At 44.8% G+C, this 13,298-nt stretch overlaps 1 protein-coding gene across 1 annotated transcript in view; it reads left to right on the top strand.

The window, feature by feature from the left end:
* Window positions 1–13,298, top strand: part of CNTNAP2 (contactin associated protein 2) — a 2,761,105-nt gene that overhangs the window by 2,222,769 nt on the left and 525,038 nt on the right. The gene's annotated exons all lie outside the window — the stretch shown is intronic.

Genomic DNA, 13,298 nt, shown 5'->3' with positions numbered 1-13,298 from the left:
TAAACATACCGCGGTGTAACGACAGCGTTGTACAGGTCGTTCTCCACTGAAATGGAAGCCCTCTGGAGGACTTATGGAACACACCTAGAGCATTACTACTAAGTTTACATTGAAATTTCCTATTTGCTTTCCCAAAACAAAACATGGCTTTTAATATGAGGGGGTCTATTCAGAAACGAAGTTTAGAGTATGAGGAGTAGTACTTTTATAGTACTCATTTGTATATTCTACTCCTTTGTGTATTGAGCCCCAAAATATCGAAAACAGCAATAAAATGAGAGTATTCAGGAAATATTTATATGCATTTGGGACAAATAAAAACGACTCTGACCTCTTCATAATTTTACTAATGGGAGGTTGGAAATTTCAGGATCGATTCATAAAGGCATGTAAGAGTATGTAAAAGAGAATTCCTGTAGGACTACTTCTCATGCTCTTGGGGGCGAACAGCAATGAACATTCACAGGTCGTTACCCTTCTGGGAGGCATCTAGGCCATTACTACTTAGTTTACATTGACATTTCTAATTTCCTTTCCGACAAAACTTGAATTGTGATGTACTTACTGTTGATAGCTTGTCTCCTGCTATATGTTTCCTGGGATTCCTGTGCCCTTTGATATCACATATGGGTATAAAAGTACTGTAACATGCATATCACCAACGTGAGGAAGGTTAACAACATTGAGACTGAGAAGAGGTTAGTGTAGGACAAACCTTTGTTTACCTCCATCTCCTGTGCGATTCCTACTGGAAATTGGACAGATGGCCTAATGAGAAATATTGTAACCACATAGAATAGTCAATGTAGATTTCCAGTCCTTTTGTTCTCAACATACAATAGCCTGTTTACCTTATAGTTATTGCCATTGAATAGCCTGCTCATCTTATAAAAGGCCATGGAGACATTTATAAATGAACACTACAACAATCTTGATCTTTTCTCCACTTCTGTCCATTCCAACTGTGCCAAAAACCTATACGTTATTTGTAATAAAGCATTCCATTCCAAAACATGGTTAAGTACCCTTACTGCCCAACAAGTCTGTTACATGTGCTAATAGATAGTTAGTGAAAAGACTACAGCTTACATCTAACTAGGCAACTAGCAATTCCCTGTCAGAAATGTGGTAGATCAGGGAATCTCTTTTTATGGACAGGAACAAGTAGAATACTCTCCATGACTCTGGAACTTTATTTGTTTAGCCATTAGTCAAATATTGCTGATCCTTTGGGAAAGCAATCATTACTAAGATACATATAATATCTGGTCACTTCGTCCTAGATCATTACGTCTTGGCTACTCTTAATTCAGAAATGTCAACTTTAACCTTAATTGTATATTCAATACATTTTTATTTTGCCACAAATACATTGCTTTGATGGTTTGCTTTTCAAGCAATTCAATGCGCATCATTGCAATAAACATCTAGTCACAATGTAGTGTTCCCATGTTAACAGTCATCGTCACAAGTATCCTTGTCTCAATCCCTACAACCACATTTAGCCAAATCCAGTCATTTTGCTCCAACCAGGTAACACTGAGCCTACTTTTACTTTTGATACATCTAAGATCTACACAGAAAGTTCTAAATTCACAGCTTTCGTTCTTCTTCGGTCACCCAGGAATTTTATTTGCCCTCACAGCTGCATCACATCACATGGCCTCATTGCTTTAGTTAGGCAAAGGCTTAGATATGTTGTGACAGGTCTCAATCCAGACCACACCCACTAGATTGACACCCAGTAGATGTTTCTTGACCCTGAGGCAATCATAGGTATACCAACTTACCAGTTTGAGGAAGGAAAATGGACAGACCTCAACTTCTACTTCGACAACCCTAGCGTCACCAATTCCACTGACATCCTTGAAAGCATGAGCAACATCGGTCTTAAGCAGTTTGGCACTGTCCCCACCCACATTGCAGGACACATGCTCGACCCCATTTTCACCTCCAGCAACAGAGTCTGATACATTCATACTACACCACTCACCTGGCCCGACCACCACAGCATACACTTTACCATCTCAGGGCACATATTTCCTAGTGCCGGCCCCTCAGTCTAAGCATTGAGACTAGAGAATGGTATCTGAAGACCAGTGGAACAACACTCTCTGCTCCCACCTCACAAACTCTTCCCACAACCCCAAACAAGCAGCAAAGAACTTCACCCAGGGTATCACAAAGTGCGCCGACGCCATTGCCCTTGCCAAGATGACGAAAGGACAAAAAACAAAGGACAAAAGCAAGCTGGTTCACCGAGGAACTGCACTCCACCAAATGCAACTGCCTACAAATTGAAAGGAAGTGGCATATCAGCCAAAACATTTAAGACCACACTGTCTACAGAACTACCCTCAACCAGTACCACGGCCTCCTAAAAGAAACCAAGAAAAACACCTTGGCAGACCACATCGAAGCCAGTGCAAGCCACAGCAAAGAACTCTTCACCATAGTGAAGGAGTTCACCGATCCAGCAGCCGCTGAGAACGACATCACACACTCTCTGGAACTATGCGACAACCTAGCAGACTTCCTCCACAACAAGATCTCGCCCATCTACAAAACGTTTGTTCACCAACCCTCCATCACAGACAACATCAGTGGGCTCACACCCAGGATCACAATCATCAAACACCAATTCAGCCACTGGGAACTCCTCACCACTCAAGACACCATCTCCTTTATGTCACCTTCCCCGAGGACTGGAAACACACTGAAGTTAGGCCCCTCCTGAAAAAAAGCACCCAGAGACCCTGCCAATTTGAAGAACTACAAAACCACCTCAATGCTCCCCTACCCACCAAAAGCCCTTCAGAAAGCAATCAACCAGCAACTCGCCCAACACCTGGAATATCACAACCTCCCGGACCCCTCCCAATCTGGAATATTGAGCTAACCACAGCAACAAGATAGCCCTGATCCAAGCCACTGATGACATCAGAGCCCTTCTGGGCCACAGGGAAACAGTAGTACTCATCCTCCTTTACCTGTCCGTCTTGTTTGACACAGGCTCCCACCACATCCTGATCAGCAGTCTCCACCACATTGGGATTAAAGTAAATGCTCTCAAATGAATCGCCTCATACCTCACCAGCAGAACCCAAAGGATCGTCCCCCACCATTCAGCCCAAAAAGATCATTTGAGGAGTCCTGCAAGGTTCGTCCCTCAGCCCTACCCTCTTCAACCCCTACATGACTCCCCTGGCTGACACCATCAGATCACATGCACTCAACATCATCTCGTATGCCAGAGGCACACTGCTCAGCCTCTCTTTGTCTGAAGAGCCTGCCCCCACCAAACCTAACTTCCATAGATGCTTGATAAATGTTGCAGGCTAGATGAAGGATGCATGTCTCAAACTGATCTCATAAAAAAAGGAAGTCCTCTCTTCTTTGGAAACAAAACTTCACCATGGAACAACTCCTGGTGGGTGATAGAGCTTGGCATACCCCGACCCAACAGACCATGCTTGCAACCTCAGAATCATCCTGGTTAACAAGCTATCCATACAGAAGTAATTCAATGCAGTCTCTTCCGCCTGCTTCTACACCCTTCACATGCTCTGCAAGATCTTCAAGTGGCTCCAAGTCAACACCAGAAGGACTGTCACGCAGGCCCTCATCACCAGCAGACTGAACTACGGAAATATATTCTATGTAGGAATCACTGCACGCCTCCTGAAGAGACACCAAACAATACAGAACTCAGTGGCAAGACTCATACTAGACCTTCCCAGTAGAACCCACAACACACCCCATCTCAAGAAACTACACTGGCTCCCGATCCAAAAAAGATGCCAGTTCAAGATGCTGACCCACTCCTGCAAGGCCCTGCACAAAGAAAAGACCTGCATACATCAACAGATGCCTAACCTTCCATCAACCATCCAGACACCTGCGCTCAGTCTCCCTCTCCATAACAGACAACCCATGGATACATCCAGCCAACAGTGGAGGACACTCCTTCTCGCACCTGGTGGCCAAGGCTTGGAACACCCCACCCCCGCACCCCTGAGCTGCACGCCACTCCAGCAATTTAGAAGAGAGCTAAAGACCTGGCTATTTGGTTAATCGCCTCCACGCAGCAGCAAACAAACTCCAAAGTCTCGAGACCCTCACAGTTGAGTGCAGCGCTCTATAAATGAGTGATTGATTGATTTATTGATTGACAAATGGTGTTCCACGAGTCTTTACTGATATTATCAGAAGTGAGTGACAGTTTACTTTTGGAACATACAAGTTATACAATAGTATGTTTGAGAGACCCAACGTTTTAGGTACGTTCCCCTTTTCCTTTACCCAAATAGAGCACACACAAGAAATATGAAAGGTTATTTTTTAAAGCTTTATTTGAAACCAATCAAATACATAAGATATGTAGAATTATTACAGTAGATATTAAAATAAATGTTGCAGTTATTGAATGAGCAAAAAGTAAATATTACAAATATAGAAAGCATAAATATTAAATTAAATAAATAAAATTGTCTTTAGTAGATCCCGGTTTATAATTAGCACTGAAAGGTTTGCCACCATGAGGGGTGCATAGCATTTGTTCTATGCCCGGGGGAAACGATGGGGGTACTGGTGCGATGTTTCCTGCGTTGCCGCCCATGGCAGCCGCATGAAAGAGCAGGGGTGGAGGCCGCTGCCACCAAAAGTCATGCCCTTCCCTTACTATGCCACTGGCTGCCTGCCAGGATAGTTTATATTTTTTAGAAGTCAGGATGTTCTCAAACTGCAGCCTTCATGGAAAGGCAGAATGTACCCTAGAAGTCAAAATGTACTTGTCCTGAAAATATTGAGGACACTGTTTTTCTATTTATTGTGAAAACCATATTGACACAAATATTATTGTCATTTGGTGATGTGAGAGAGAGGAAGTCCACGAGAATAATTTCCCGATTTTACACATAGTCTACTCTATAAAAATAACTATTCAAAATAAGAGTATATGAATATCGAAACTAAAAGACCACTATAAAAACTAATATTTAATATAAAACGTATTGTCATACACTAATAATCATTAAAGACAAATGAGCAAACTGTATAAGTTTCTTAGGCCTTTAGAAGGAATGATGGACAGATGCAAAATATGTTGGGCCCCATTATAAATAATACAAAATATAAGACAGAATATAAGACAGAGGGCCTGATTAAGAGTTTGGCGGTCCGACCTCTGGACCACTGTTGCAGCAGACGGGAGAAAGCCACCAAGCCGGAGGCTTCCTGACTTCCGTATTATGATTACACCACCAGGCTGGCAGTGTTGTGTCGGCTGTGCCACTTTTGCAGCATGCTTCAACTGAAAGAGAGCCTGAAGCATATACCACTGCTGTAGCAGCGTCACTCGCATGTCGGGTGTACTGTGTACCATGCACCATGTTGTGCATTGCACACAGTGCATGCAGAACAGTGCAATAAGAGTGCCCCCATGCACTTTGCCCAATTGGCAAAAATAACCTGGGGCCCTGTTAGGGGCCCCTTCCCTGCCTTTCTGCCAATCTTTTGAAAAGGTTGGCAGAATGGCAGGTCGTGACTGGGATGGTGGTACCAGCATTGGCACGGCCTCCCATCCCCTCCGCTTTCCCCAACATCGCTACAGCAGGATCCTGGCAGTGGCAGCAGTCTTGTTGCGATCCAACCACCGTTGTCATAACCAGGTGGTCAGACCGCCGGAGGCGACGGTCAGAATGCCACTGTGAGTACGGTGGTCTTCAGACGGCCTTTCTCATAATCAGGCGAAGAGTTACCAAGGGATGGGCGGGTCATTGTGTGGTGCTGTGCAATGTTGTGCTGCGCCTGCAGGCTTCTATAAAGATAAGTAAATCAACACAGTGCTTTACTCCACTAACCACCCCCCAAATCTTGACTTGCTGTCAGTCAAACATTTCTCCCACTTTAGATAAAGTTGCCACAGATGGGTGGTAATAGCCTTCTGTTTATTTTCACATCCAGCAGTCTGGAAGCTTTAGTTGTTATGATAAATGCATCATGGTTGCCTGATTCATTTCTGCAGGTCCTTCTGTGGATAACTGGGAGCTGCTTAGAGCAGCTTGAAGATCCAATGGCATAATACCCACATTGCTCTCAATGATGGAGGCTGGACAGAATTTCTCAATGATGAGAAAGCTTTCATAGACTTGGCTGCACCACCCATGTGCATGTCTGAAAACAAGTGAAAGAGCAAAGAACTGTTTGCCACATGTATCAACCAATTTTGCGTTTGTAAACAGTCAGATTCGCAGAATCGACCCGTTTGCGGACGCAAAAAAGGCTTTTTACATGTATCAAACCCTTTTTTGCGATTTGTTAACCTGTTGCCAAATCGAAAAATGGGTTTGCAATTTGGTATTTGGAAGAGGCGTGTTTGGGGCATCACTTCCAAATACTAAATCTGAACGATATGTAAGAATGTTTTGTGACCGTGAATGTAGTCACAAAACATTCGCAATTTACCACCTACTTGAAGTAGGTGCGATCTATCTAATTATTATTAATGAGGAAGGTCGATTTGCGACCCACTAGGAATCGCAAATGAAACGCAAAAGAGTTTCATACATTTGAAATATTAATTTCCTAAATGATTCACAGGAAATCGCAATTAGGAACTTGCTATTTCAAACTTTCATACATGTGGCTCTCAATTCTGTGTAACGGTACACAGACTAGTAGTAATGCTTGGCTCCTCACTGTGACTGAAGGTTTTGGAGAATTATGTAGGTCCTGGTCTTGCTCCTTAAAAATAAATTTAAAACATACTTTGGTGGACTTATTCCTAGGTTTGGAGTAAAGTGAAACAGAATTTAAAGAGTAATACTTGAAGCTGTGACTTTTACACATTCTGAGGGGTAGTTTTGTAATTAGTTGTGAGGTTCAAATTACCCACATGCAAGAAAATTCATACAGGCTTACAGGTAATAGTTGAATATTGAAGGGTGGGTAAACATGCTGGGCATTTTTCATATACTAACTTTGTTTTCCATTTCTCAACAGGGAAGCTATATTTGCATGTGCCTTTCCACTACACCCTCACTAAGAATATAGCATGTGACATTGCATGCTATCACAACGTGTACTTTTACAACGCGGTCATTACAACGACTTGCTGTAGGGGGCGCGCTGGATTTAGGAATAGTATTATTTACTATATCTGCTCCAGTTTGTGCAACAGTAGGGAAGGTGTTGGATTGTTTATCCAATACCTTAGCGCCCCCTAGAGCAAGTTGTTCAAATGACTTGCGATATAAAGGTATTGCGTACCAATAACAAGGTTGTTGTAACGGCCGCATTGTAATGGTACTTCGTTGTAAAAACAGCATTATAATTGCTGTTTTCCCCTCACTAATTGTGAGGATAATCCCTCCCTGTTCCACTGTAGACAAATATCTTCTGCGGCCTTTAACCTGTATTAATCCGTCGCTGTTTACAGGGTGGAAATGTACTTGCTCAAAAAGTTAGTTATTACCAGAAAACTCACAATTGTGTGGAGGTTCTCATCTACAGACATATCCACCCTGGAAAGGCCCAGCCCACCATTTCAAGGAGATTGCTTTACACTTAAGATTAATCAATGCTGTGTAGAAGTGCAAATTCACTTTTTGTGAACGCAAATCCTGAGAGCATGCTCTCAAGAAAAAGAAATCGCATTTCTAAGTTTAATATAGAAGCATAAATGTTATGTTATGTTAAGAATATTTATGGAGTGCACGTACACCCTACAGTTTCATGGCGCTAAGGTCCAGGGAGTGCTGCAGCTAAGTGGTTCATTCAGATGCCTGGCAAAAGATGCAGGTATTTAAGAGTTTCCTAAATTGAGGATACGATGTCATCGATCTGATGTCCGGAGGAAGAGAGTTCCAAAATTTAGCGTCCAGGACCGTGAATCTTAGTCCCCCCAGTTTCTTGCATTTGAAAGATGAAATAGCTAAGAAATTGAGGTGGGAAGACCTAAGATTCCGAGTAGGGGAGTATCTCTGTACCCGAGTAGATACAAACACTGGGCATTTGCCATGAAGTGCTATAAAGTAGATGCATCCCAACATGAATGCACTGCATTTAACAACCGGGAGCCAGTGTAACCCTTTCATGAGCGAGGTGACATGGTACCCTCTCTGCTGGTGATAAATTAATCTAGCGGCCTGATTTTCCACCAATTGCAGTCTTTTGGATTGATATGCTCGTATACCAAAGTCGAGTTAATTGGCATAGTCAGTGTGAGAGATGACTAAGGCCAATACTCCTTGTGTCAGGACTTCGGTGGTAAGAAATATGCTAATCTTCCTTATCCTATGGAGCTGAAAGAAGCAGGTAGAAACCACTGTCCCAATCTGAGATTTCATTGACAGATCGCTGTCAAAAGTGATGCAGAGGCTTTTAATAGATCTAGACGTATTGGGGGGGGAATCCCAGGGGGGCAAGCAGAAGTTAGAGATCCAGGGGTTTGAGGGCCCTCAAATTAAGATCAATTCTATTTTATCTGGATTCAACTTCAAGTGTTTGCCGTTCATCCAGTTACTAATATATCGCATAGTTGTTTGAAAGATAGAGATGGAGGCGGGTGAGTTGTCAATGTCAAAGATCAATTGAAGATCATCAGCATTGAAGAAGAGGATACAAATAAAAATACCTGTGTGAATCAAATTCCACATGAAGGAATTGCTTCATTGAGTTGCCCATTTTTAGATATTTCTTTATGAATCTCAGAGGCATGCACTCTCATTTCCATTTCATTATGCAAAAGTATTTTCTAGAACTTTATTGATTCAAAGATTAAACTTTTGAGCTTTTGCCTATAGGTTTTTTTTTTTTAATCCCCACTGAGAGATCAGTGCTGTTGCCATGTAATGCCATTCTAACCCTCCTTCGTGAGAACACCTAACATTCAAGGAGGCTACACATGTTGCTTTGAAGAGTAAAATGCAATTTTCAAACAAAAGCAGAGTAAATGGCATTATCTAAAATTATTACTGGCTGTATATTTTTGACTGATTTAATTAGAACTTGAATTTATCATTTAAGGTGTTTTGGGTAAAGGAGTCCTAATATGGAACGCCACTGATAGTCAGGCCTGCCCTTTGCAATGCCTGAAACACTTGTCTGAGGTTGCTCAGCCAGTCCTGCCAGTTAGAACTCAAGACTACAATGTCAACTAGGTAGGCAGCATTGAAGTTCTTCAACCCAGTCTGGACCTGGAAGGTGGCAGGGGTATTCTTCAACTCAAAGGGCATCACCTGGAACTGGAAGCGCCCTTCTGGGGTAGAGAATGCAGACCTCTCTTTAGCCCCCTCAGTTAAGGCAATCTGCCAGTACCCAACAGGTCTATGAGTTCATCAGCTCTGGGGATGGGGTGGTATCAGGCTTGGTGACGGCATTGAGCCTGTGGTAATCCACACAGAACCTAAGTTATGGGGTGACACCTGGAGGAGCAGCCTTCGGGACCAACACCACTGGGCTGCACCAGGGGATGTTTGAGGACTCAATACCCCCTAACTCCAGCATCTGGAAACCTCCTCCTTAATGCTGGCTCTCACCTAATCAGACAACCTGTAAATGTTACTCTCTACAGATGTGTTCTCAGTGTCAATATCATGGGAACACCATGCAGTGAGTCCTGTGGTAAGGGAGAATAAAGAAGCAAACTGCCCCAACAACTGGCGGCAGTCTCTCTGTTGTTCTAGGGTCAGTGTAGGAGCAAGGTTGACAACCTCCACTGATCCATCATGTTTCTTGGAAAACAGGAGGTGGTGGTCAGGTTCACTTTCCTCTTCCACCCCATTGTCTGTGACCAAGAGCATGGTTACTTCATATCTCTCTAAGTGGGGTTTCAGGCAATTGACATACTGAACCCTCAAAGTCCCTGGGAGTCTTGAAGTCCACCAGGTAGGTTACATCACTCTTACGCACCTTCACCTCATAGGACCCAGACCAACAGTCTTGCAAGGCCCTGGCTTCATGGGCTCCATCACCCACACTTTTTGGCCAGGCTGAAACTCGACCAGAGTCACCGTCTGGTCATACCATGGTTTCATGATCTCCTGGCTGGCTCCTAGGTTCGCCTTAGCTTATTTCCAGAATGCTTCATCTGGGTCTGGAGTACCAGCATGTAGCTGGACACATCCAGGGAGTTCTTACTGGGAGCTTACTCCCACCCCTCCTAGACCAGACTGAGAGGTTCTCATACCGGGTGTCCATTATGTTCTCTAATCCAAACTCCTTCTGAGGCTCCTCCTGGTATGCAAACAACAACTATGGCACAAGGACATCCCATTTCCACCTCAAGGTCTCTGTCAGACCCACGATCATGCCCCTGAAGATCTTTTTGAACCTCTCAATAAGGCCATTAGTTTGAGGGTGGTAAGGAGTGGAGAACTTGAAGTGTACTCCAAACTCCTTCCACATGGCCTTCATTTACACCGACATGAAGTTGGTACCATGGTCTGTCAGCACCCCCTGGGGGTCCATTCAGGAAATATATCCCCATCATTACACTGGCCACTGCATGCGCATTCACCATTCTCAAGGGATAGCCTCCAGGTACCCGATGATATGGTCCACCAAGACCAGGCTGAACCGGTTGCACATTACTGCTTTGGTGTCCAGAGGCCCAACAGTGTTGATGCCCACCCTTTTAAATGGGGTGTCAACAACAGGAAATGGTTGCAGGGGAACTTGTACTTCCCTCTTGACTAGCCACTGGCCTTGCAGCTAGGATAGGACCTGCAGAAAGCAACTGAGATCCTTCTCATCTGATGCCAATAAAAGTGAGTGACAAGCCTGTCAAAGGTCTTGTCCGGACCCAAATGACCTGCCAGGGGTAAATCATGAGCTAGCTCCAGTAGGAAGGCCCTGTAACACTCGAGTGCCACCAACACACATTTTGTCCTAGACTCAGGAACCTTAGGCTCGCGACACAGGAGAACATTTTCTCAGTAAATCAGGTGATCACTGGAGGTCTCACCAGCAGCCTGGGCCTCAGCATGCCGCTGTAGGCCCTCAAGAGTAGGGTACTCCTTCTGGGCCTTGCCGAACTCCTCCCTAGTGAGGCCGCTTTCCTGCTACCAGTTGGTCAGCTCAGTTTAGGTTCCCCAGGGCGACAACATCCTCCTCTGTAGGCTCTGGAGCATCCTCCTCACGATCAGCCTCATCCCGGTCTGTGGGAGATTCAGGAGCTGGTTTCCAACGCCCCTTGCCCTTCTTCTTTTTGGCAGGCACCTAGACCTTTCTTTCAGGATCCAGGTCACCTGACTCCCCTCTCGGGCTGCAATGGACCGGGTGGTTAGGCACACCCACTCAGGAAACACTAACATCTCCAAGTGTGACCTGAGCTCCACCTCATTCCAGATGGTGTGCTCTAGGCCATTGCCATCAGACAATCCACATGCATGGACAGACTCACAGCTACCCTCAAGGTACCTGAAACCCCCCCAATTCAAAGGGAACCAGAGCCACTGGGTAGTGACTCTCACGGTTGTCAGCTGCAACAACTTAGTGGAATACATTAAGGACTACCTGCTCTGTGGTCACCAGATGACATCTGACAGTTGTCATGCTGGCTCTAATGTCTTTCAGATCCTCCACCCTATGCCCATGGATGGTGACCCACTGCCTGTATTTCCTAGTATTACTAGGCATGCAAGTTCTCTTCACCAACTCTTTGTCACCTAGGGACACAAGGGTAAAGTCTACACTGTGCCCCTTGCTTACTAGGATGATCAGAATCTCCTCCCCAAGGTCTACACTAGCCAACCCCAATGACTGCCCACCAGTTGGGGGCTATGCCTGCTTGAGACATTTGGCATCCCCCTTGAAGTGCCCCTCCTTTTGGCGCTCAGGGCACTTAGTGAGTGTCTTCCCTGATACCTAATAGGGAACAACTTCTTTTCTTCGCAGTTGAGAGATGGGAGTCCTGCCCCGTTTAACTTTTTTAAGGGCCTTTAGAGTATGCCTTAGTTTTATTTTTGTCTTCTTCATCCTTCTTCTGGTGGGTTATCTGTCTACCCTTGTGGGGATTCCCCTCACCCCCTGATTCCTTCTTGTGGACCCTGGTGCTGACCCTGCAGTCTGCCTCCTTAGCAAGCTCCCTGGGGTCAGTGAACTTCTATCAACAAGTGTTGGTGCAGATCTGCAAAACAAAGACTGAACATGTGCTTGTTTGCCACCAAATTGTACAGCCTCTGATAATCCTTAACTTCACTGGCCTTCACCCAAACATCAAGTGCCTTGGAAAAGGAATCCACACAATCCACCCAGGTCTGCTGGGGCAGCTTCTGGTTGTCCCTAAACTTCTGTATATACTTCTCTGAGGTAGGGCCATACGTCTTGATAAGGCTTCCTTTATGGGGGGATACCTCATCCTGTCTCCCTTCTCTGGGGTCAGAAGGGTGTCCCTCCCTTCCCTAGAAACAAGCTTCCACAGACTAGCCATCCAATCCCCTCCAGGGATCCTGTGCATCTGAAGAGCAATCTCACAAGCTTCAAACTACTTATAAAAGTTGTTCCCCACAACAAAGTCAAGCACCAGACTATTTGGAATATGTATTCTCTTGTCTCCAGAGGGCACTATAGAAATGCTGCCACCATCATTGCTGGACTCTGCCTGTCTGGCCTTGATATCCAGATCTTTAAGACTCCGTTCATGAGCCAGTAACAACTTTCTCTTCTCCAAGGGCCTCTCGGCCTTCTTCTCCTCCATACATCCTTAACTTGGCCATCTGCAGCTTTAATTTCCGTTCCTTCCTCCTCTCTGCCATATCCTCTAGGGACAGGCTGTAAAAAGAGACACTGCACCATGCCCTGGCAGGAGGCTCCAATTCAAGGTTTAACTCATCCCCCTCAGCTGCAGCAGGTACTATAGGAAAGTCCTCTTCAGGCCCTTACAGTCCATTATCCCCTCCTGTGGCTTCAACCAGTGACTGATGGGGTTCTGCCCAGGCCCTCAGCACATTTTAGAGTTCAACCTTCCTGGTGGTGCTGTTCGCTGGAAGTCCCTTCATCTTTCAGAAAGTCCTTGAGCTAGACCACAGTGTAGGCATCCATATTGGCTATCTCAAACTCCATTCTTGTAGGTGTGGTTCAAGCACAACAATCAAGGATAGCATTTAGAAAAAGCAAAAATGCCAATCAGGGAGAAATCAAACCCAAACTGCTCCTAGTTATAGGATGGTAGTGTACAGCAAATTTCTGTACAACACTGCACAAATACCATGTCCAAATCCTCACCGCTGACCACCAATGTAAGAAATTGGATTGTTGATTGACTAGGGTGTAAGCCCTAGTCAAGCAGCAACCAC

Source organism: Triturus cristatus, chromosome 10, assembly GCF_964204655.1.
Source record: "Triturus cristatus chromosome 10, aTriCri1.1, whole genome shotgun sequence".
Lineage (NCBI taxonomy): Eukaryota > Metazoa > Chordata > Amphibia > Caudata > Salamandridae > Triturus > Triturus cristatus.
Note: the sequence above shows the minus strand (reverse complement) of the source record. Positions and strands in the feature narration are given on the sequence as shown.